This window comes from Phascolarctos cinereus, unplaced genomic scaffold, assembly GCF_003287225.1.
Source record: "Phascolarctos cinereus isolate Bilbo 61053 unplaced genomic scaffold, phaCin_HiC Scaffold_2;HRSCAF=192, whole genome shotgun sequence".
In the NCBI taxonomy this organism is placed as follows: domain Eukaryota; kingdom Metazoa; phylum Chordata; class Mammalia; order Diprotodontia; family Phascolarctidae; genus Phascolarctos; species Phascolarctos cinereus.
Window position 1 is genome coordinate 375,257,200 of NW_027555625.1, and position 22,492 is coordinate 375,279,691.

The window sequence follows — 22,492 nt, forward strand, 5'->3', positions numbered from 1 at the left end:
AGCAACAGAGGAAAGAAAGAAAACTACAGACCAATTTCATTACTGAATACTAATGTAAAAATTGCAGATGTGATCCTTTTTTCCTCATCTGTAAAATGAGGGGGTTGAACTCAGTGCCTTCTAAGGTCCCTTTCAGCTGTAAATCTATGACCCTATGATCCTTGCTAGGAGACTACACAGGAAGAAAAACAATTTACTATGACCAACTTGGTTTTAAACCAGGGATATAAGAATGGCTCGTCTTAAGGAAAAATTAACATAATCCTATAAACTACAACTAATTAAAAAAAAAAACCCAAAACATCATTTCAATAGTTGGAAGAAAAGCCTTAGACAAAAAAAATACAACACTCATTTGTTAAAAACACTAAAAAGCATAGGCATGGAAGGATCCTTCTATTTTTATTTAGTACTTTTTAAAGAGGGAAGAAAAGATAAGAGAAAACAATGCATTAAATACCTGGGGAACTAATCTACAAAGATACTTATGTGATACAGATACAGCCACAGAGATCATAAAAATAATGGAAAACAAATAATCATAGAAATAGTTACTGCTTAGGGTTGAACCATGACAATATAACAAAAATGCTGAAATTACCTAAGTTAATATATAGAGTTAGTGCTAGGCTGATCACATTACCAAGGAGATACTTTATATCACTAGAAAAAAAAATAACAAAATTCATTTCGAGGAGCAAAATTTCTAAAGTAGCAAAGGGAAATGAGAAAAAATACTAACAAAATAGGTATGGTATTACTAGATTTCAAACCATATTACATAAAGTATTATTCAAATAAATACCTCAAATTGCTTCAAATGGTCTTCAAAACTATTTCATGTTGGTTAAAAAAAAAAAAGAAAATTAGATTAGAAGGACAGACTAGAAAAGTAAGAAACAGAAGCCATCAAAAACAGCAGACTGGTGTTGATAAACCCAAGAATATAAATTATCAGAGGAAGGGTTCCCTTTTTGAGAAAAATTGTGGGGAAAACTAGAAAGCCATTTGGCAGAAATTAGATTTAAACTAATATCTCTTACTATGTGTCTTTCAGGTTAGCAATAAGCTCAAAATGAATATATGAGCTAAATGTAACAGGTCACATCATTTTAAAAATTTAGATAAAAATAAGCATAAGTACCTTGCATAACTATGACTGTAGATAGGGTGGGTGATGAATTCTTAACAAAACAAGACAGGAAGGAAATAATAAAAGACAAAATAGACAAATTCAACTACCTAAAACTAAAAAACTTTTGCATAAATAAAATCAACGAAATTAGAACAAAATAGGAAATTGTAGAGTACAAGAAATTATATTAAATATCATTGTTAGAATCTGATGTTCAAGATATTTAACAACCAACACAGAGCACCAAGAACTACTCCCAGTAAATACAAGGTCAGAGAATATGAACAAATGGTTTTCAAAGAATTGCAAACCAGAAACTGACCACTTCAAAACATGTTCCATAATCAATATTAGTAAGAGAATTGCAAATTAAAACAATACTGAGGCTATGCATCGCATGCTGCAAATTAGCAAAGAGGACAAAGAGTAGGAAGTCAATGATGGAGAGACTGTGGTATAACAGGCTTACTAATAGACTGTTGGTGAAGCTGTGAAGAATCTAGCCATTCTTTATATCAATTTGGAATTAAGCAAGAAAAGTGACTAAACCATCCACTATAGCCAATGATATGGAAATCTCTCTACTAGGCATATATCCCAAGGAAGACAAAAGAAAAAGTATGATATATACCAAAATATTCATAGCCATTGTCTTTGTGGTAGCAAAAATAAAAATAAAAAGGAAAGAAAAAAGGGAAGGGAAAAGAGAAGAAAAGAGAGGAAAGAAGAGGAGAGGAGAGGAGAGGAAAGGAGAGGAGAGGAGAGGAAAAAAGTGAGTGTTAACTAGAGAATGACTGATGCTGCAAGAAATTAGTAATATAAGGAATGTGGTAAAACATGGGAAGATTTGTATGAACTGGTTCTGACATTTACTAGATGTGTGACCTTAGGCAAGTCACTGAAATTTTTGGAGCCTCTTTTTTTTCATCTGTAAAATGAGGGAGTTGAATCCGGGGTAGGGAACCTATGGCCTTGAAGCCACACATGGCCTTCTAGGTTGGGTGTGTTCTTCTGACTAAATCCAAGTTTTACAGAATAAATCATTTTATTAAGGGGATTTGTTCTGTGAAGTTTGGATTCAGTCAAAGGGCCACACTTCAGGACCTAGAGGGCTACATGCGGCCTCAAGGCTGCAGGCTCTCCACCTCTAAATTAGACGGTCTCTGAGATCCCTTCCAGCTCTGAACCAATGATGCTATCATACCAGGAGAAATACACAGAACCCAAAGAACAATCTGGACAACAATGTGAATGAAAAGGTCACTAAAAGGAAGTTCAATTCAAACCTGAAAATCAGCAATGTCCACTCAGAGCAAGCAACGCAATGTTGTGGAAGAGGAGCAGCTGACCACTAGGACAGATTGTTGTACATACTATCAGATGTGAGCATTATATTGTTTTCTTCATTACCAGGGAGACTCCACATGGGAGCAGCAGAGGGAAGAAGGGCTTTTTTTTTCCTCCAGCGATAATTGTGTAATAAAGACAAAAAGCATTAATAAAACTTTTTTTTCCACAAGCAACTAAATTGTTTATATGAACTAATTGCCCATGATCCAGTGAACCAGTTCCTGGGCCTGTGCCCCAAGGAGGTCAAAGACACAAAGGAAGTACTCGTATGTACTAAAATATTTACAGTAATACTATAATAATATAATAGATAGTATATTATTATATTATATTATATCATATACTATAGTGATAATAATTTGTAGCAATGTAGTAGTAAAAATCTAGAGACAAAATGGGAACTTCATCAATTAGGGCAATGAGAAGAGGAAAGGAAGGGAAGAAGCATTTATTAAACACCTACTACGTGCCAAGGTGGCACATCTCTACTTCAAATTCTACTGCAGAGGGCAACTCCAATGGGCTAGCCACATTGTTCAAATGCCAAATGTACACTTGCCAAAAAGACTATTTTATGGAGAACTCACACAGGGCAAGTGCTCACATGGTGGTCAGAAGAAACGATACAAGGACACTCTCAAGGTCTCTCTTAAGAATTCTGGGATTGATTGTGTGATATGGGAGATACTGGCACAGGACTGCCTCCATGGCATGCCCTCATCAGAGAAAGTGCTATGCTCTATGAGCAAAGCAGAATTGAAGTAGCTCAAAAGAAATGCAAGATGTGAAAATTAAGGAATGCACCCCAAATGTTCACGTGGACTGGTTCTGCCTGACCTGTGATAGAACATCCCAAGCTCGTATTGGTCTGCTCAGCCACAGTTGGACACGCTGTACCTTGACTCCAACATAGTGATGTCATTTTAGTCCTCTTCAAGAACAAAGGACAACAAAACGAACCAACCAGCCATGTGTCAAGCATCGTGTTATGAGCTTTACAAGTATTATCTCGCTTGATCTCATCTGAATGGCTGAGCAAATGATTTTATGTGACTATAACAGAAGATTATTGTGCCATAACAAACATGAAAAATTCCAAGGAACATGGGAAGACTTGCATAAACTAACACAGAGCAAAATCAACAGAACCAGGGGAAATAAAATATAGACAATGACTGCAGTTACTCAACTGAAAACAACGCTAAATAGCATCTAAACATAGATTAAAGGCAATGACCAATATTGGCTGCAGAGGCCAGATGATGAAGCACACTTCCCTGTGCCCAGTATGAAATACATGGGGTTGGGAAAGGAAAGAGGACTACGGATTTGGAACGTTGCATATACTGACACATACAGTTGCTGTTATCAGGTGGTTTTGCTTAGATGTTCTTTGTGCTGAAGAAGGGTCAGAGGGGAGGGGAGGAAGGGGAAGTATGACTATGGTGTTTTAAAACAGGCAAAAATAAAACTTTAAAAAATAAAGCTTTAGCCCCTCTGCTTCCTTCCTGTGTGACCTTAGACAAGTCATTTAATAAACAGATAGCATTTATACTGCCCTTTTTAAGGTCTGCAAAGCACTTTACACGTGTGATCTCACTTGCTCCTCACAGCAACCCTGTGAAGTAGATGCTATTATAGAGGAGGAAACTGAGGCTAAGAGATGTTAAATTACTTGCCGGAATCCCACAGCTGCTAAGCATCTGAGGCAGCATTTGAATTCAGATCTTCCTGACTCCCATGTCTAGCACTCTATCCACTGTGCCACCTGCTGTGGCTGAGTCGTTTCAGTCATGTCTGACTCTTTGTGATCCCATGTGGGGTTTTCATGACAAAGGTCCTGAAGTGGTTTGCTTTTCCTTCTCCAGCTCATTTGACAGATGAGGAATTGAGGCAAACAAGGTTAAGTGACTTGGTCAGGGTCACAAAGCTAATAAGTGTCTGAGGCCAAATTTGAACTTGTCTTACTCCGGGCCCAGCACTTTATCCATTGCACCACTAAGCTGTACCATCTAGCTCCTCCTAACCTCTCTGAAGCTCAATTTCCTTATTTGTAAGATGAGAATGTTGAATTAAATAACCTCTAAAGAATCACCTGAGCAGCTAGGTGGCACAGTGCAGAGCCTGGAGCCAAGAAGACTCATCTTCCTGAGTTCAAATCTGGCCTCAAACACTTCCTAGCTATGTGAACCTGAGCAAGTCACTTCACCCTGTTTATCTTTGTTTCCTCATCTATAAAATAAGTTCAAGAACGAAATGGCAAGCCACTCTAGGATTTTTGCCAAGAAGACCCCAAGTGGAGTCCAGAAGAGTTAGACACGACTGGAAATAACTCAACAATAAGAGATTTTAAATCCTATATTCCTCTTCCACTTGGAAAATTTAGTACTTTATTTGTGGCTTGGTTTGCACACCGCCCTAGTAATAACAAATAAGGGCAGGGTGGAAAAAAAAGGTCTCCCTGCAGTCTGTCCATCCAAATGGAACCCCAGTTCAAGAGTCTAAATGCATTAGCTGGCTGATATTTAAGCTGGAATTCTCAGCAAGTAACATAAAGACAGCATGGAAGAGGCCTGTGTCTGAAGCCTAGAGTCTCCAAGGAAATCCACTCTGTTTTCTAAGAGATAAACATCATCCCTAATAGTGGGCTAGTTCCTCTTAAACACTGTGTTCCAAAGCGAGGCTGATTTTTGGAGCCTTTTCCCAGTGCCAGGCTGGCTCATACCCAGACAGAGGTGCTGACTCATCCTTCACAGAGATATCACCTTGTCGTCCCGCTGCGGGTAGTATAGCATCAATAATAAACATTTGCATTTAATGAATCACCATCGACAATGAAAGGGAAAATGCTGATCCCTTTTGCTGCACAATGCAGAAAGTATTGAAATTGCTTGGAAGAGAAAATGAATCCTATATGTGACTTTCTACAGATATGGAAAAAAAGAGACTTTAGGCCTACTACTACTAATAATAATTCATATTTTTACAGGAGGGCACACATTTGTGCCCCTTAAGGTTTTCAGGGTGTTCTTATCATAACCCCTCCAAACTGCTCCTGCAATCTTTTATTATTTCCTCTTTTATAGATGAGGAAACTGAGGCTCTCTGGCTTTCCCACAGTCAAAAAGCTAGTTTCTCAGGCAGGATTTGAACCCCAATCTATGTCTAGCACGCTATCCATCACAGTCAATCATTCAACACTTAAACAAGTATTAATTAAGCACCTACTGTGTGCCAAATCCTCACTCTCCATGAGCTTATGTGACTCAATAAAGACAATTGCCCTCAGCAAATTGTTGGTTAGTTAACTAAGGCTCCGTTTTTCATTAGACAATGGAATTTCCTTTCTTATTTGAGGGCCAAATTTCTCAAGTACCACTGTCTCTAGGAGGCTTATGCAGCCAGGCATCAGTCCAGGGACACAGGCATTGATGGCATGGGAGCCTGAAAATGTACCTGGCGATTGGTCGAGTCTGCTCCTCCTCCAAGAGAGCTGGGGAAAAATCTGGGTTGCCATGGGGTGTGGTCTCCACAAGTGACTTCAATTTGTCCTACCCTCAGAAAAGAAGTCCTTCCCAAAGGTGCCAGACTGATGAGAGGTAGCCCAGATTACCTCTGGGTAACTGCATTATAACAATGTGTCATTCATTTAATCATCTGTGTTAAATGCCAGAAGCTTAGGCGTGTGCAGCCAGGGAATTTTATTTTTAATTTTTTTAAGGAAAACATTCATTGACTACACGATCACTAAGGATGTTATTTCTATCCATCCAACTAAAAAAACTAAAACTTAACTAAAGTTAAATTTTTAATAGACAACTAAATTTTACTTGGGGGCAGCTAGGTGGCACAGTGAATAAAGCGTTGGGCCTGGAGTCAGGAAGACTCACCCTAAGCTCAAATCTGGCCTCAGATATTCACTAGCTGTGTGACCCTGGGCAAATCACTTCACCTTGTTTACCTCAGTTTCCTCATCTGTAAAATAAGTTGGAGAAAGAAATAGCAAACTACTCCAGGATCTTTGCCAAGAAAATCCCAAATGGGGTCATGAAGAATGAAACATGACTGGATAATAACAACAAACTTTCTTACAAATATAAATGGGTTTGCCTGGATGTACCCGTGCATATGTGTGTGGCTGGGAGTGATACTAAGTTTAGGTAAAATATATGCTGTCCCAGAGCATTCAGTCCATTGGTGAAAAGACGTATACATAGATAACTATAATAATAATAACCATAGCTACCATGTATTTTCACAATACTTTGCATGTTATCTCGTTAAAAACAATGTATTATATAAATTACAAAGGGAAAAGGCATTACTGACTTAGAGGTAGGGGTGTCAAGGAAGGGTTCCTAAAGGTAGCATTGGCCTCACCTCCAGTAATGCATGTGCTTGCAACCTTTTTTTCCCCATATTTGAGATAGATTTAGGAGGTCTTTCCCAGTCCTCCCCATTGCTAGGGGCTTCCCTTCAAAGGCTACCTTCCATCTACTCTGCATTCATCTTAGATGTATTGATATATGCTGTCTCTTCTATTAGAATGCAAGCTCATTGAGAGACCGTTTGCTTTTTCTTTTTATCTTCCACACTTAGCACAGTGCCTAGTATAGTAAGTACTTAATAAACACTTACTGATTTTCTAATGGATTTACACTGGTTTGTCCACATTATGTCACCTGGGCATTTGCCTCCTACCTTTCTCTTCTCCAAACCAAATAGCTTATCCAAAGTCAAAAAAAAAAAAAGAATTTTCTAGAGCATGGCTGAAGGTTTATGCCCCTGCTCAAATACCAGTCCTGGTGCCCTCCCCATTCCCTATAAGAGAAAGTACAAGCCTGACATTTAGGGCCCTCCACAATGTGGCTCTAGCCTCCATTTCCAGTAGTATTTCACATTCTTCTCCTTCCCGCCTTCTATAGTTCAGACAGACTGGACCACTAGCTCTTCACCAAACTCATTCTTCCCTCTCCTATGTTCATGTTTGCTCATAGGCTGCCTCCCATGCCTGAAGCACACCTGCTCTTCAATTCTGCCTGTTGAAGGTTATTTCCAACAGTAAGCCTTCCCCGAGTTCCCAAATGAAGGATCTCTCCTTCAAATTTTCTTTTGTACTACATCTGGATTTCTTCTTTTCTCCTCATATTCCAACTTGTATCATATGCATTTGCACACATGGCATATACCCCCCTCTCACTAGACGATAATCTTAAGGGTAAGAACTATGGTGTAACCCCAACTCCTTGAAGAGTGCCTCAAAGATAACAAGTGCTTTAAAAAATTGCTGTTGAATTGGATTAAGTATGTAATCTATATTGGAGGAAGAGCTCAGTGACCTATACAGAGAGTCTGTTGAGCAGACATTTGTTAAGTGCCTACTGTGTGCAACACACTTCTAGGCTCTAGGGGAAGTTGAAATTGAATTAAAACATAGTCTTGACCCTCATGGAGATTACAGCTTAATGGAGAAAGGGGGAAGGTGAGAGAGAGAGAGAGAGAGAGAGAGAGAGAGAGAGAGAGAGAGAGAAGAGAGAAAGAGAGAGAGAGAGAATGAGAGAGAGAGAAACAGAATAGTGTAATACATTATATAATATGATATATGCATTAGAGAGTACAAGCAACATGTTGTGTGATCTGAAAAGCAAGGTCAGTGCTGAACAAAGGTATCAGTGAATGGTCTCTGAAGGAGGTAGTATTTGCCTCAGTTTCGCAGAATGGATAGGAATTGTCATTTGAAGACAAGATAGTGGCCATTCCACAGACAGGGAGCTGCAGGGGCAAAGGTACAGAGCTAAGAAATAGGGCAGAGTCTATTAGAGAGTGAAAAAAAAAATCTTCAACTTTGGCTGCACTAGCATTAGGCTCTAACTGGTTTAATTGGCTGCTTATATAAAGCCACTTTATATGAGATGTGGTCTGGTGAAGAAGGTAAAGACCCAGTCTTAGAATCAAGAAGTAGATTCAAGCTGTGTGACCCCAGGAGAGTCACTTAACCCCTCAATGTCCCAAGCAACTCCCCGATTATAAGTTACAAATGAATGGTTGATCTGTATCAGTGAAGGAAGTTCTCCACAAAAAAAAAAAAGAAATTCACAGGTCCAGACCAGATGATGATGATGATGATGATGATGATGATGATGGTGATGATAAAAAATACTACTATAATAAAGCTCCTTTGAGTACTAGGATGAAGCACCATGTGAATTCTACAGAGAAAACTTCCCTTTTTCATTATCAAAGATGGTAATGTAAGTAACATGTCCTAGTTTCCTACCCTAGCTAATCTTTAATCACTTGACAAATTCCTATGATTATTTGCTATTTCAGGAGGTCCTTATTACGTGGTGGGACCTTGTTTATCAGCTAACATCAGCCAAGCTGGCACACCTAATACTAAGCCCTTGAGGTGGTTTCCAGGAATCTTAAATCACTCCTGATCCTCATTCTAGCATAGTACAGAAAGTTCAGCTTACCTTACAGGCTATTTGGGCAATCATCCCATTGCCTCAGGTAAGTTATAACTTGCCTCATCTTCATTCTTGGCAAAAATCAATAAGTAAATTAGTTTTATCCAGCCCTGGAACTCCAAAGAATGTCTGTTGTCATAATTCCTAAGATAACTCCTAAGTACATTCATCCCCATGCCTTCCCCAAATTCATTTCTCTTCTTATCCCATTGGTCTATTTTCCAAGCTGACCAAGAGCTCCCAGATGAAACATTTATTGGAAAAAGAAGCAAAGCATATTATATATGCCAAATATTCACAGAATCACTTTTTGTAGCAGCAAAAAAAAATGGTAGAAACAAAGTGAGTGTCCATTAATTGGGGAAGGAATAAATGCACTGCAGATTGTGGATGTAATGGAATATTATTACACTCTAAGAAATGACAAATATGAGGAAGTCAAAGAAACACAGGAAGACCTGTATGAACTGATACAGAGTAAAGTAAGAACCAGGGGAAAAAAGAACATACAATGGCAACAATGATGTAAATAAAACCAAAACAAAAAGACAGCTGAATTCAAAATAAATGCTATGACCAATATTAAATCCAGAGATCAGATGACTATGGATACCAAATCTGGCAGATACGGATGCAATTGTATTGGCAAATTTTGCTGGACGTTTTTGTTTTTGTTGTTGTTACAAAAGAAGGTTTATGTGGAGGATGGCATAGGGAAAAATTTATAGGGAAAAAATTATAATGTAAAAAACAGACATTAATAAAAAAAATTTAAGAACTTTTAAAAAAAGTAGAGATGAGACAGAAAAGAGCATGAAAAATATGGTTAACCCATTACTTTGTCTAATGGAAACTGTTAAAGGTACGCAGTAAAAATACCTATGGAGCTGCCAAGATGCCACCCGTCTGAACTTTGAGCAGTCATGCAAGTACCCACACACCACATTCCAGCCCTCCGCTAGCATAAGCAACATTGATAAGTGCAAGCCATCCACAATGAGGGACGGCTTTGGGGGATGGCCGAGTTTCAAAGCTATCCGAAATGGTGAGACATGCATGGTAAGATAGTGCTGCCCAAACTCACCGATGACCACAACCTTCTCCTGCTGAGGAAGAATGACAAAGAAAGACCACATGGGGAAAGTAAGCGGTGAGAAGATTCCTGCACCACTAATTAATCATCACTGACTCAGGGCTAGGGATGGGGCGATGGTGACAATGCAATGACTATCTCATATTGCTGTTCCTACAGTCCCTAAAAGAAAGGTTCACTTTCCCACTTCTGCCCAGAGAACAGTGAATAACACTTTATTTTCCCCCTCGAGCCTAGACCAAGCTGCGTCTTGCTTTCTACCCAGATGTCCGTAAGTTTCTAAACATTAGCCGCCTTGAACACTGACAGCCAGCGGTGTCTGCTTACAACTTTAATAGCAGTGACTTTCCTCTTCATTCATTCCCTTCCTTTTCTCCCTCCCCCTCCATCTTCCAGATAGCACTCACCGACACAGGCGCACAGAAACCAAGCTCAAGACGGAGACAGAACTTTTTTTCCGCCTGCTGCCCAAGATAACCGGAACCTTACCTGCGGCAGCAGGAACTAGCGCCGGTGGGGAAGGCAGGTTCACTCAGTCGCTGTTTTCCTTTTTGCCTCGGGATCTGCAGTTTCCCTCTGTCACCGGGCTTGGGTGCTGCTGCTGCTGCTGCTCCTGTTGCCGCTGCTTCAGGCGTCTGCTTCCTCAGAAGCCCTTTCCTGGCTTCAGAAACCTCTGAGTTATTGCAGCTCCTTGTGGGGAAAGGTGGCGAGCTATGGCATGCACATCAGGTTGCTGGAATTCCTCCAGCCAGTGCCACAGAGCAAGCTACTGGTCCCAGAACTCTGTGTGGGAAAAGAGAGGCAGGGTGAGGATTCAGCTGAACTCCCTGGGTCTCTAGCTCTCTGTGGCTCTTGTTTATCACTGGGCAAACAATTCCCCCCAGACAACCCTTCCCCCATGCACGTACACACACACACACACACACACACACACACACACACACACACACACACACACACAGAGAGCAATTCCCCCCTAGACAACCCTTCCCACACATATACACAGTGAGCAATTCCAGACAATTCTTTCTCATGCATACTACACACACACACACACACACACACACACACACACACACACACTACATTTAAGAAAACTTGACTGAGAACAGAGATGTGAAGTAACTCTAGACTTTCATCTGCCAGACTTCGAAACCAATGAAGGGAGCAACGGGCCAAGGGGACTGAGGGCTAGGCAGTCACCAGGCACCAGCGGAGCCTGCTCCCACAAGGGTTTTTGTTTTTTGTTTTTTTGTAACGTGGTTTGTCTTAGGGCAGATGGCCCAGCTGAATGGACCACTGGCCTCAGCTGAGCAGCCTCCTGTTTATTTTGAGGCTTTGGTCACCAAGGAAACAGCAGGTCATAGCTCAGAAAAGCTTCTCCGAAATCGGCAAATCACAGGATGAAAGAGAGCTAGCTGTTGTTTTCTTTTCCCTTTCAGATCTATCATCTGGCCAGTGTGCACGTGTGTGTAGGTGTCCATCGGTCTGTCTGTCTGTCTGCTTTTGTTACTAAACCTCAAGAGAATGGGGCAATATTAAATAAATAGCAACTCCCCAGATCAGGGTCAGGAAGAGACGTGGTCAGGTCTGAGAGCACATTTCACTCATCCCTTACCTGAATGGACAAGTAAATTATCACAGAAAACCTAGGTTTGTCCACTGGCAAGCATGTCAGAAAAAAGCCTCTCCAGTGAGCACCTACAAGGCAGTATGCGCCTTGCTAGAGTCCACCTGAATAGAACGGCATGTGTGGGAGGCTGTCTGCACCAGAATAAGCCACTGACAGGAAGGTGAGAGAAGGGACCGTGATGAAAGACACTGGTTGAGGAGGTAGTCTTGGAAAGGCTAAATGGAAATGTGGTTAGCAGTCTTCTGTAATTAGGGAGGTTCTCTCCTCCTCAGGGAAATCTAAGACCTGCTGTGTGTATCTTTTATTTGTTTTGGCCTGTTATTCCCAGCATACAACACACCATCTTCCATTTCTATGCCTTCACATAAGTGATTCTCCCATGTCTGGAACACACTCTTTCCTCCCCTCTGACTTGAAGAATCCATAGCTTTCTTCAAAGCAAAGCTTGAGTACCAGCTCTTCCTACAGGAGGCCTTTCAAAGAGCTATCATTTCCCTCCAATCAATAGCATTCTCTTTCCCCTTTGCATAAGACTTAGCATTTCTGTACTAGGGAGCATGTTGTGTCCCCCAGGAGAATGCAAGTTCCTTGAGGGCAGGGATTATTTTATGTTTTGGTCTTTCTTTGTATCTTCATTGCCTCACAGGCATAGTGACTTTGTACATAGTAGGAGCTTAATAAATGTTTTTTGCATCCAATTATAGGATGCATGCGCTCACCCAGCCAGCTACCCTGGTTTCTGATTCATTCAAGTTATAGACTGTCCTGTCAGAACTAGAAAGCATTCCCATCCCATCCCTGACTCATGTGGGCAGCTGTCAGGACCAGAGTGGCTTTAGGGAGAAACTTACTACCCTGTATGAAGGAATATCAGAATTCCTCATGGCAGATGCAAAGAGAAACTACCTTTCTGAATCTAAGAGGCTCAGAGTCTCTTTTATTAGCACTTGGAGGCTCAAAAATTCTGAGGCTAAGTTAGTAGCATCAGCTTCACCTGAAAAGGCATTCCATCATAACAGAGGCAAGTTTTATCAAATGGAACTCTTCTTCAGCAGCCACTTCTACACATCACAAGATCATCTGGAAAATGAGTGGGTTGAACGGGATGATAATGGATAATAATTACCCTAGGCACCACATGCCCCTCTGATTCATCTCAGAGAGACGGCATTGTTTTTGTTTAATTTTCTTGTGCTCTGATTTTTAGTATTCCATATGAGGTAGGAACTCTGATAATATTTAATAAAATAATAAAATATTTTAGTTCAAAGATACCTTGGAAATAATCCAACCCTTTTTACTGCTAAGGAAAGGTAAAAACTCCTTTTTACCACTAAGGAAAGCTGAGGCCCAGGCAAGTGAAGAAACTTGCCCAGGGTCACACAGCTATCATGTAATATAGAGTCAACAGAAACTCCTGTTTTCTCATTTCCCAGCTTTTGGTTTTTAACCATGATAACATTGCCTGACCATCCTGGGTAAGATTTTGTTGTTCAGTTGTTTCAGTCGTGTCCAACTCTTCATGCCCCATTTGGGGTTTTCTTGGCAAAGATACTGGAGTGATTTGCCATGTCCTTCTCCAGCTCATTTCACAGATGAGGGAACTGAGGCAAACAGAGTGAGGTGACTTGCCCAAGGTCACACAGTCAGTCAGTATCTGAGAGCAGATTCAAACTCAGAGAGGTGAGTTTTCCTGATTCCAGACCTGGCACTCTATTCATTTCACCACCTAGCTAGCAGTTGAAAAAAAGACACAAAGACAGAATGCTACTGTGAATTCAGTAAGGCTTTGCAATTAATAGTACGAGAGTAAAAGGAGGGAAAAGGAACAAGCATTTATTAAGTGCCTGTTACGTGCCAGGCACTGAGCTAAGAGCTCGACAGATATTATCTCATTGGATCCTCACAACAACTCTGGGAGGTAGACGCTATTATTATCCCCATTTTACAGCTGAGGAAACTGAGGCCAACAGAGATTAAATGATTTTCCCTGGGTCACACAGCTAGGAAGTGTCTAAGGCCAGATTTGAACTCAGGAAGGTGAGTCTTCCTGACTCCAGGCCTGGCACTCCATCCACTGTGCCACCTAGCTGCCTGAGTTTAATACACCACTTTTATTATTTTTTATGTTTAATGTGCCACAAAAGGCAGCATGGCATAGGGGAAAGAAATTGAGTCTTGGAGCCAGGAACACCTGTGTTCAGGTCCTGCCTTTGATCCCTACTGGCTGTCACTTCCCTTCCCTTCTCAGCACCTCAAGCAGCTAATACTCTATAAGTTGTACAGAAGGTGCTGATCTGCTTTTGGCATCCTCCAGGTGCTTCCTGTATCAATGAAATCATACAGGTATGTGGTTATATTAGCTGGAACCCAATACAGAAATGTAGACATGGTCAAGCCAATGTGAGGGAGATAGGACTCTTGTTTATATGTATGATCGGTATTCACAAGTGTCACTTTATGAACTGGCTTCAAACTGCAACGAGTGCCTAGCTGATAAGGTCATAGATTTACAGCTAAAAGGGACCTTGGAAGTCCAACCCACTCATTTTACAGATGAGACAAGTGAAGTCAAAGAAGTAAGTGATTTACCCAAGGTCACCCAGGTCATCAGCAACACAGCTGGTGATCAAACTCAGATCTGGTAACTCCAAAGTTCAGCACTCTTTTTGTGATATATTATGTGGTTCATCAAAATATTAAGTATAGGATGATCATTGAGTCATCGAGATGAAAAAAAAAGGGTTTCACTTTGATGTTCCTTAGCCTCCATTTTTGTTTTAGCCAGGTCCATGTATTTATTTTTTAAATGATGGATGATGAAAGAAGTGCCCTCATGAGTGATGCATGAATCCATTAAGTAACCAAAATCAGGATGAAAATGATCTTCTGACATCTCGCTCTATAGTATTCACTGTAGAGAAGAATTTGATTCAGTCTAGGATCAGAGGTGGGGAACCTTTTGACAGAGTCCAAGTTTGGGTTTTGTTCTGGTTTTTTTGTTTGTTTTGTTTTGTTGTTTGCTTTTTGGTGAGGCAATGGGGATTAAGTGACTTGCCCAGGGTCACACAGCTGGTAAGTGTCAAGTGTCTGAGGGCAGATTTGAATTCAGGTCCTCCTGACTCCAAGGCCAGAGCTCAATCCACTGTGCCTTCTAGCTTCCCCGACTGAGTCCAAATTTTACAGAACACATCCTTTTATTAAGGGGATTCAGTCAAAAAGCTGCACTTAAAGACCTAGAGGGCCACCTAGAGGGCCTTGAGGCCGCAGGATCCCCACCCCTGTTCTAGGTTCATCTGTGACAAACAGATGGGACTTTAGGAAATATCAAAAGTGGCCTCTTCCATAAAGCCAGCATGTATCCCTAAGAGAGTGTTATTGTGAAACCTCAGTAGACTAAGGCTTGCAACTAACTGCTTTTTAAACATCTGATCCAAAAAATACCAAAGATGCTATTTGGACCACAGAAACTCCAGATTCCCTCAGAGTACATCCAGACCTGGAGGACATCTGCAGTGATTAAGAATTGAGTTTTCCCCTAATGATCCTTAAGGAAATCAGAGGAGGAGAGAAAAGGACATATTTTGGGGAAAAGCAAAAGGCCTTCATTTCTTCCCTCATTCTGGGAAAATGCTTGGCTTAGGAGAGCACCCAGAGTTCCACTTACAGAAAATGACTCTGGAGATATTCTGCCAGAACCTTGAGAAAGGTGGAAGGAAAGCTCTGTTTTGAGTTGTTCTGTGGTCAGTGCATCTGAAAAGCAGTTCTAGAAATATCCCTTTCTCTCTGAGCCATCATGAAAAAGCTAAGCACTGGGTTTCGTTGAGCTTAACAGGGAAATCTTTTTCATTTCCCTTTCATCCACAAATCCTTCCATTACTCCATTGCTTTTCCCTTTCTTCAGTACTCTCTTTTTTCTCTGGGCATCCTAAGTTTAACCTGGCTTCTGGTCCTTGACTCCAGAGACTGACTTTTTTGCACTTGCCTTAAATTTCTCCTTTCTGTCGACATGTAAACAACTAACTGGGAATGCAAACCAGACACCCTGCATTTTCTTAATAAAATAATTTGGGCTTATTCTGGTGCAATACATTTACATGCACATTAGACAGACCTTTAATTTCATCTTCAAGCTCCCACGAGCCACACAGGCAAACAAATCCCAGACAGACAAATTAGTCAAAATGAAAAACCAGGTGCTTGGTCCCTTCTCAAAGAATACACCTTGCATAGGTTATTTACACATAGATTCATATAAACCATTAACTGAAGAAAAAATGATGATATTCTAAAATCCAGCCACATGACTAAGAGGGGTGGATAGTCCCTGAGGATAACGTATACCACCCTAAGACGATGTGACAGCTGTGAAAATAATATTATCAGCTATCTGTTTGCCTACTGCAAGACAAATTGTTATTGGCTCGGAATGCTATGACTCCCTGGCAGCATGTAAACTTGGACAAATACACAATCTCTTCAGGGTCAAAGGATCATAGATGTAAAGCTGGAATATCCCGTAGAGGTCAGCTGGTCAAGGAGATGTTGACATGCATCCTATCTATCCATAGCACAAGAAGTAGAAATGAGAATTTCAGAGATTATCAGCTTACTGGCAGTAGATAAGAATACCTCAACAAAGATGATTTGATGGGAATGAGCAAATATTGCTAAAAATATTTAACTTTTATATCTCATGATTTTGGTTTTATCTTCTTTAAAGCAAATGAATGGGAGTTGCAGAGAGACAGGATTCGATTTGACGTAAGGAGAAATATTCTTGGGGCAGCTACAGGGCACAGTAGATAGAGCACTGGCCCTGGATTCAGGAGGACCTGAGTTCAAATCCAGCCTCAGACACATAACACTTACTAGCTGTGTGACCCTGGGCAAATCACTTAACCCCATTGCCTAACTTTAAAAAAAAAAAAAGGAGAAATATTCTAGTAATTAGAGCTGTCCGAAAGCACGATGGCGAGGCTTACCTACCTCACTGGAGGTCCTCAGGCAGAAGCTGAATGACCACTTGTTGGACAAGTTAGAAGGGATTTTTGTTCAGGTAGGGGTTAGACTAAATGGCCTCTGAGCTTCCTTCCAGTTCTGAGATCCTGTGATTCTGTAAACCTTTAAGACCAGAACCTGGTCACTTCCCAACCCTGTAAACCACTCTACGAGGAAAGGTTGCCAGCTTTAGTCTTACCTCAGGCAACAGGGGCAAAGACACTGTGGACACCTCTATGGTGACAGCCAGCAAACACAGAGCCCCGTCACTAATGATGTATGTGGCCAATGATGCCTGAGGCCCATCCCCAAGCAATGTTTGGGAAAAGACCACCTTAGTTATTAGCAAACAGACAGACTGATAGACAGATTTCCATTGGTAGGGAATCCTTCCTTGGAAGATGCTCTCTGACATATTTTGCTGTTTCTGTGTAGGGCGATGTTCCTTGGACAGTGGTTGTACCCAACTTCAGAGAAGCTCTACAGTATTTCCTGTCCTGACCCAGGATGAGTGACCACCTTGTGGAAGCCATTGGGAGTGCAGTTCTCAGATGAGACTGAGGGAAATCATCTCAGGAATTTCTAAGTTTTCTTTTCCTTTAAGGCCCATAATTTGAGCTGTTTGTTTTGTATAATCAGGAAGTAGGAAACATCAGTGGTGAGCTCTGGGTAAGTAAATAATGAATGGAAAGGGGAATGAAGCTTCATAGAAACCTAGAAATGTTAGGACTTTTAATAACTCATCTAGTCCGACCTCCCTAAACCACTCAGGGCAAATGTCTGCCAATACATCAAAAACCATTTGTTGACTGTCTACCCCAACGTTAGGTGAGAATGCTGAGAGGAACAAAGACACCATTAGCGTGACTTGAGCCCCTATACTTACAGTCTCCCTGGGAGAAAGTACTAACAGACATGAAATTATGAGAAAACAACTAAGTGTCCAGCTATATGGTCTTACTATTAAGCCAGTAGGAGTTCAGAAAAGACAGAGCTCATTGTGGGCTGGAGCAGATTTAGAAGGTTTAAGAAGTGGGATTAAGTCTAGGTCCTACGAGTAAGACACAAATGGGACTAAGGGACTGGGAAGAGCGCTTGGCATACATGGAAATGAAGGGTGACGTGAAGAATAGAAAAAGTATGATCAGGGAGGTAGGAATGACAGGGATGGGTGGGAGAGACTGAGCAGATCTGCAGGTACTTTTTTGTTTTAAATTTTGTTCTGTCCTGTGACTTCATCAGTGTAGGGAATTCCCTCCACAGAAGTAAATGGGCTTCTGTGTGTACCTTTTAATCTCAGAGAGCAGTCTGGGGCATGCAGGGCTTCAGTGATTTGCCCCAATGGTTACTAGCCTGTGTCCATAATAGGATTTGAACCACGGTCCCCCTGGCTAGAAGGCCAGGCCTCTATCTACTGTGCCATACTGCTTCTCTTTGGTGGTTTTCCATAATTCTGAGATTTTCAGGGATGAAAATTCAAAAATTTCTTATAATAACCTATTCTAGCTTTCAGGGATCATCCTCATGGGCCAACCTTATCTAGAATGTAAACTGATTATACCTCTCCCTCATATAGTGTGAAGTGGGGAGGTGGGGGAAGAGGAAGGTGCTCTGGGACAATTCTAGATGACAAAGTAAAGTTAGACACAGAGGTACAAGTACCCTGTACCCATTAGGGTTTTGACAACCAATAGTCAACATGGAAATCACTTGTCCAAGGCTTAAATGGAAGTCCTGCTCAAGAGGAACCAAATGAGGGGTTATCCAATAAAATAAGCCCTTGAATAGAATTCCAGCTAGTGGAGGGTTTAATGGCCTCCCAAAGTGAATTGTTCCGTTTTCTACATCAGAGCTAGAACCACTTTCCCTCCGTTCGAGAAAAAGAGCAACATGGTACAGTGAAAGAATGTTGAACATAAGATCAAGAGGGAGCTGGGTTCAAATCCTGTCTCTTTCACTTACTAGCTTTGTGACCTTAAGTAATCTATTTAACTTCTTTAAATGGGACTAAGATTTATCGTACTTTAACTCATAGGTTTGTTGTGAAGTTCAAATGAGATCATAAAATCAAAGACGTGGAGCTGGGAAAGACTTTAGCGGCCACATAGTCCAGCTCCTCATTTCACAGATAAGGGACCTGCCACTCACAGGGGTTAAGGGAACGTGTCTAAGATCTCACAGGTGGTAAGCATCAAAGGTTAGCTTTGAACCTAGCCCTTTATTTCCAGAGAAAATCTCAATGTATGTGCAATGCTTTTTAAACCTTCAAGTGCCATGTAAATGTCAGTTATTATTATCTTTAAAAATAAAGAATTGAAACCATAACAACAAGAAAGGGATCCACATAGAAGCCTGGGCTAGTCCGCATGTTAAGAGGCACAAACACATATGAAACCATGGCTATGCAGAAATGTATTTCTCTGCCATGTCTGCAAACCCCTCCCACAGCTTACTGAGCAATTCTCCCCAGTGGCTGCGCTTTCTTGCTCCTTTCTCAGCCAAAGGAAGCCATCTTTAGAGCTGATAAAAAGAAATAGAGTTTACAAGCCATGCAGGTGGGAGGTGGGGGAGGGGAGGTTCTATATATCCATTCACCCTCCTTTGTCCAGACACTAAGGAGACAAATGGCAACATTTTATTTATTCCTCATTTCCTGCAGGGCTTTTTAAGAGCAGGCACTATCTCCCCTGTAATGGGATTGAGCTTAATGATTTCCTCGGAAATGGCTTCTCCTGTATAAGCAAAGGTAATTCAATTGGCAGGAAGAACCTCCCCCTTCAGGAATCATAGCTTAGATACAGGCCCTCCTGAGAGCAGATGAATCCCAGGATGCTAGAATCAAAAGGCCAAGGGCTTTCACTGTCTGTCGCATGCCATCTGCCCAGGATTATGTGCAATTTTAATAGAATGGGAGAAAAGGGGCTGGCTGGTTACAAGCACAGGGATCTAGGAGGGAGAAGGAAAGGGTGGCTTTTGGAAACCTTTACATTCCTCTCAGCTGGGAAAGGAACTGGTGAAAGGCTGGGCTCCAGGAATCCTCGCTCCTCAGGGGGCCATAAACTCACCTCCTTCCTCTGGCTCTGACACTTTCAGGGTCCGCTTCTGTATCAGGCACTGAGCAACCAGGAGCAGGGCCTCTAAGCTGCAGGAGGAAGGGAGTCACCACTCACAATTGGGAGGAGGGAGTTCCCTTAAATCAAGAGAGTCTCTCTCGGCCTCCTGAGGTCAGGGACTGAGTGGTCCATTTGCCCTGTCTCACACAGGTTCCCTCTCTAGCTGTAAATAGGACTCAGGAGGAAAAACACTCAGAGCTCCCAGGAGGAATACTGAGTGTAATACCACACCCTGTTCCAATATCTGATGGAGTTCCTGGGTGGGGGGGCCGGTCCAGCGGATGAAGGGAGCTGAGCTAATTGTAAAGGCCACAGTGGTAAGGCCCTGACAAAGTGTGGATGACGTCAGGGAGCCCACTGAGGACACTGAAGGACAAGCACTTGGGTATTTGTTTTTCATGTGATCTTATTTTTGGAGTAGACAGAAGAGCTATTTGGGGGCTGGAAATCAGCCAGATGAAAAGACAAGCATCTCATGAGGACCGCCTCCCTTCTTCTCTCTGCATTATTTCAGGTTTGCTGCCTGAAAAGCCTCCACTCTAGTCCTCTCTGTTGCCTAGTTGTGGAAAAGGAGGTAATCTTAGTTATGGCAGGTGAAGAACTAATTCTGGCAAGCTGTACCAGGCTAGAAAGACTTCAGGATGGATTTGCATGTGTACTGTTTGAAGACTGGCCAGACATTGATACATAGAGAGAAAGAGAGAAAAGAGAGAGAAAGGGAGAAAGAGAGAGAAAGAGAGAGAGAGAGAGAGAGAGAGACAGAGACAGAGACAGAGAGAGAGACAGAGACAGAGACAGAGACAGAGAGAGAGACAGAGAGAGAGACAGAGAGAGAGAGAAAGAAAGAAAGAAAGAAAGAAAGAAAGAAAGAAAGAAAGAAAGAAAGAAAGAAAGAAAGAAAGAAAGAAAGAAAGAGGGCAGATAGGTGGCGAAGTAGATTGAGCAGTGGCCCTGGAGTCAGGAGGACCTGAGTTCAAATGTGACCTCAGACACATAACACTCACTAGCTGTGTGACCCTGGGCAAGTCATTTAACCCCAAATGCCCTCACCAAAAAAAAAAAAAAGGAAGGAAGAAAGGAAGGGAGAGAGAAAGAAAAGGCATTTATTAAGCACTTCCTGTATGATATGCCAGATACAGTGCTCCGCTGGGGATATAAAACCAAGCAAACGCAGTCCCTGCCCTCAAGGAGATTACATTCTATCAGGACAACAACACATTAAAGGGAGTGAAGGTGGTGGAGAGGAAGGGTACCCACACTGGAGCCCAGTAGATATTAAAGAGGTGAAGAAGTCCAAAGAGTGAGTCCAATTAAAGAGTGAAGTAAGAATTGGCTGCAGCCCCTGGAGAAATTGTGGGATCCAGAAAGGAGCATTGATAGGTCTGCTGCAGGAGGAAGAACTTTCAAGCTTCAGTAACCCTTGAAATCAGGTTACAATGTGTCAGTGGAGGCAGGACTCTTACTGATGAAATTACATGTGGTGACCCTTAGTATATCGACAACCTTCCTGGGTGGCAGGCAGAATTAAAGAATTTTAGAATTGGCTGGGACCTTGGTGGTGCTCTAGCCTAACTCATACCCCCCCAAAATAATCCCTACTACTATATACCCAATAAGTGGTCATCCAACTTCTCAGTGCAGACCACTGGTGGTGAAGAGGAAGTCCTCTACCTCCAAGGCAGCCCATTCTACTCTGGGATAGATCTAATTGTTGAAAAACTCTAGTTGTTAGTGTGTGGCCCTGAACCTAGAAAGGAGACTTCATTCAGTACTGTACTTTTAAGGCTATTTTATACCAATTTATACCAATGGTTTGTTGTGTTTTTCCTTGCTAGCCCATCCTCACCAATGGAGTTCAACCTGGTAGTAAAATGAATGAAATCATAAGGTTCTCCCACTCACTCAGCATGTAAGCAAGTGAACAGGAACCATGGTCCCTGCTGAAAATTATATTCTTTCCATCATCATCCCCTTTACACACTAAGGGCTTCTGTCAAATGTTGAGCTAAGACAAGACCCAGACTACCAGCAAATTGCTCTGACCTAGAGGCAAGTTGGTGGCATGGTGGATGGAGAGCTGGGCCTGGAGTCAGAGAGACCTGAGTTCAAATCCAGCCTCAGACACTTACTAGCTGTGTGACCCTGGGCAAGTCACTTAACCTCTCTCTGCCTCAGTTTTCTCAACTGTAAAACAGGGATAACATCTATATGTTATGTAAACACATACCTCCCCAGTTTGTTGTGAGGATCGAATGAGGGGCAGCTAGGTGGCACAGTGGATAGAGCACCGGCCCTGAAATCAGGAGGACCTGAATTCAAATCCAGCCTCAGACCAAACACTAGACACTAGCTGTGTGACCCTGGGCAAGTCACTTAACCCCAATTGCCTTTAAAAAAAAAAAGGAGGATCGAATGAGATAATATTTGTAAAGTGTTTGACCAGCCATCCGGCCTCTTCCCTACTTCCAGCCCCTGAGCTTGTCTGGCAGAATTTATAGTTAATAATAATAATAATAGTTAACGTTTATATGGCACTTGCTACATACCAGATACTGTGCTAAGCACTTTACAATAACGATGGCTTAGTAGTTAAGAAACAAAACCAGCTTATTTTTCACCTATTCTTCTTTTCTAAACATAATTGGAAGTATTTAAAACCTCACTGTTGAGATGTTGAATGTGGTATAATTATGATGA

The 22,492-nt window shown here is 41.7% G+C and overlaps 1 protein-coding gene across 4 annotated transcripts in view; it reads right to left on the bottom strand.

The window, feature by feature from the left end:
• Window positions 1-20,106, bottom strand: part of FGF1 (fibroblast growth factor 1) — a 154,001-nt gene extending 133,895 nt beyond the window's left edge. The window contains exons 1-2 of one of the 4 annotated variants that reach the window (XM_021005143.2): window positions 19,748-20,106; window positions 10,538-10,831 (exon numbers count right to left, since the gene is read on the bottom strand). The gene's annotated coding sequence lies outside the window, so the exon portion shown is untranslated. The other 3 variants (XM_078150501.1, XM_021005144.2, XM_021005149.2) reach the window with 3 other exon arrangements.
• Window positions 20,107-22,492: the final 2,386 nt, after the last annotated feature.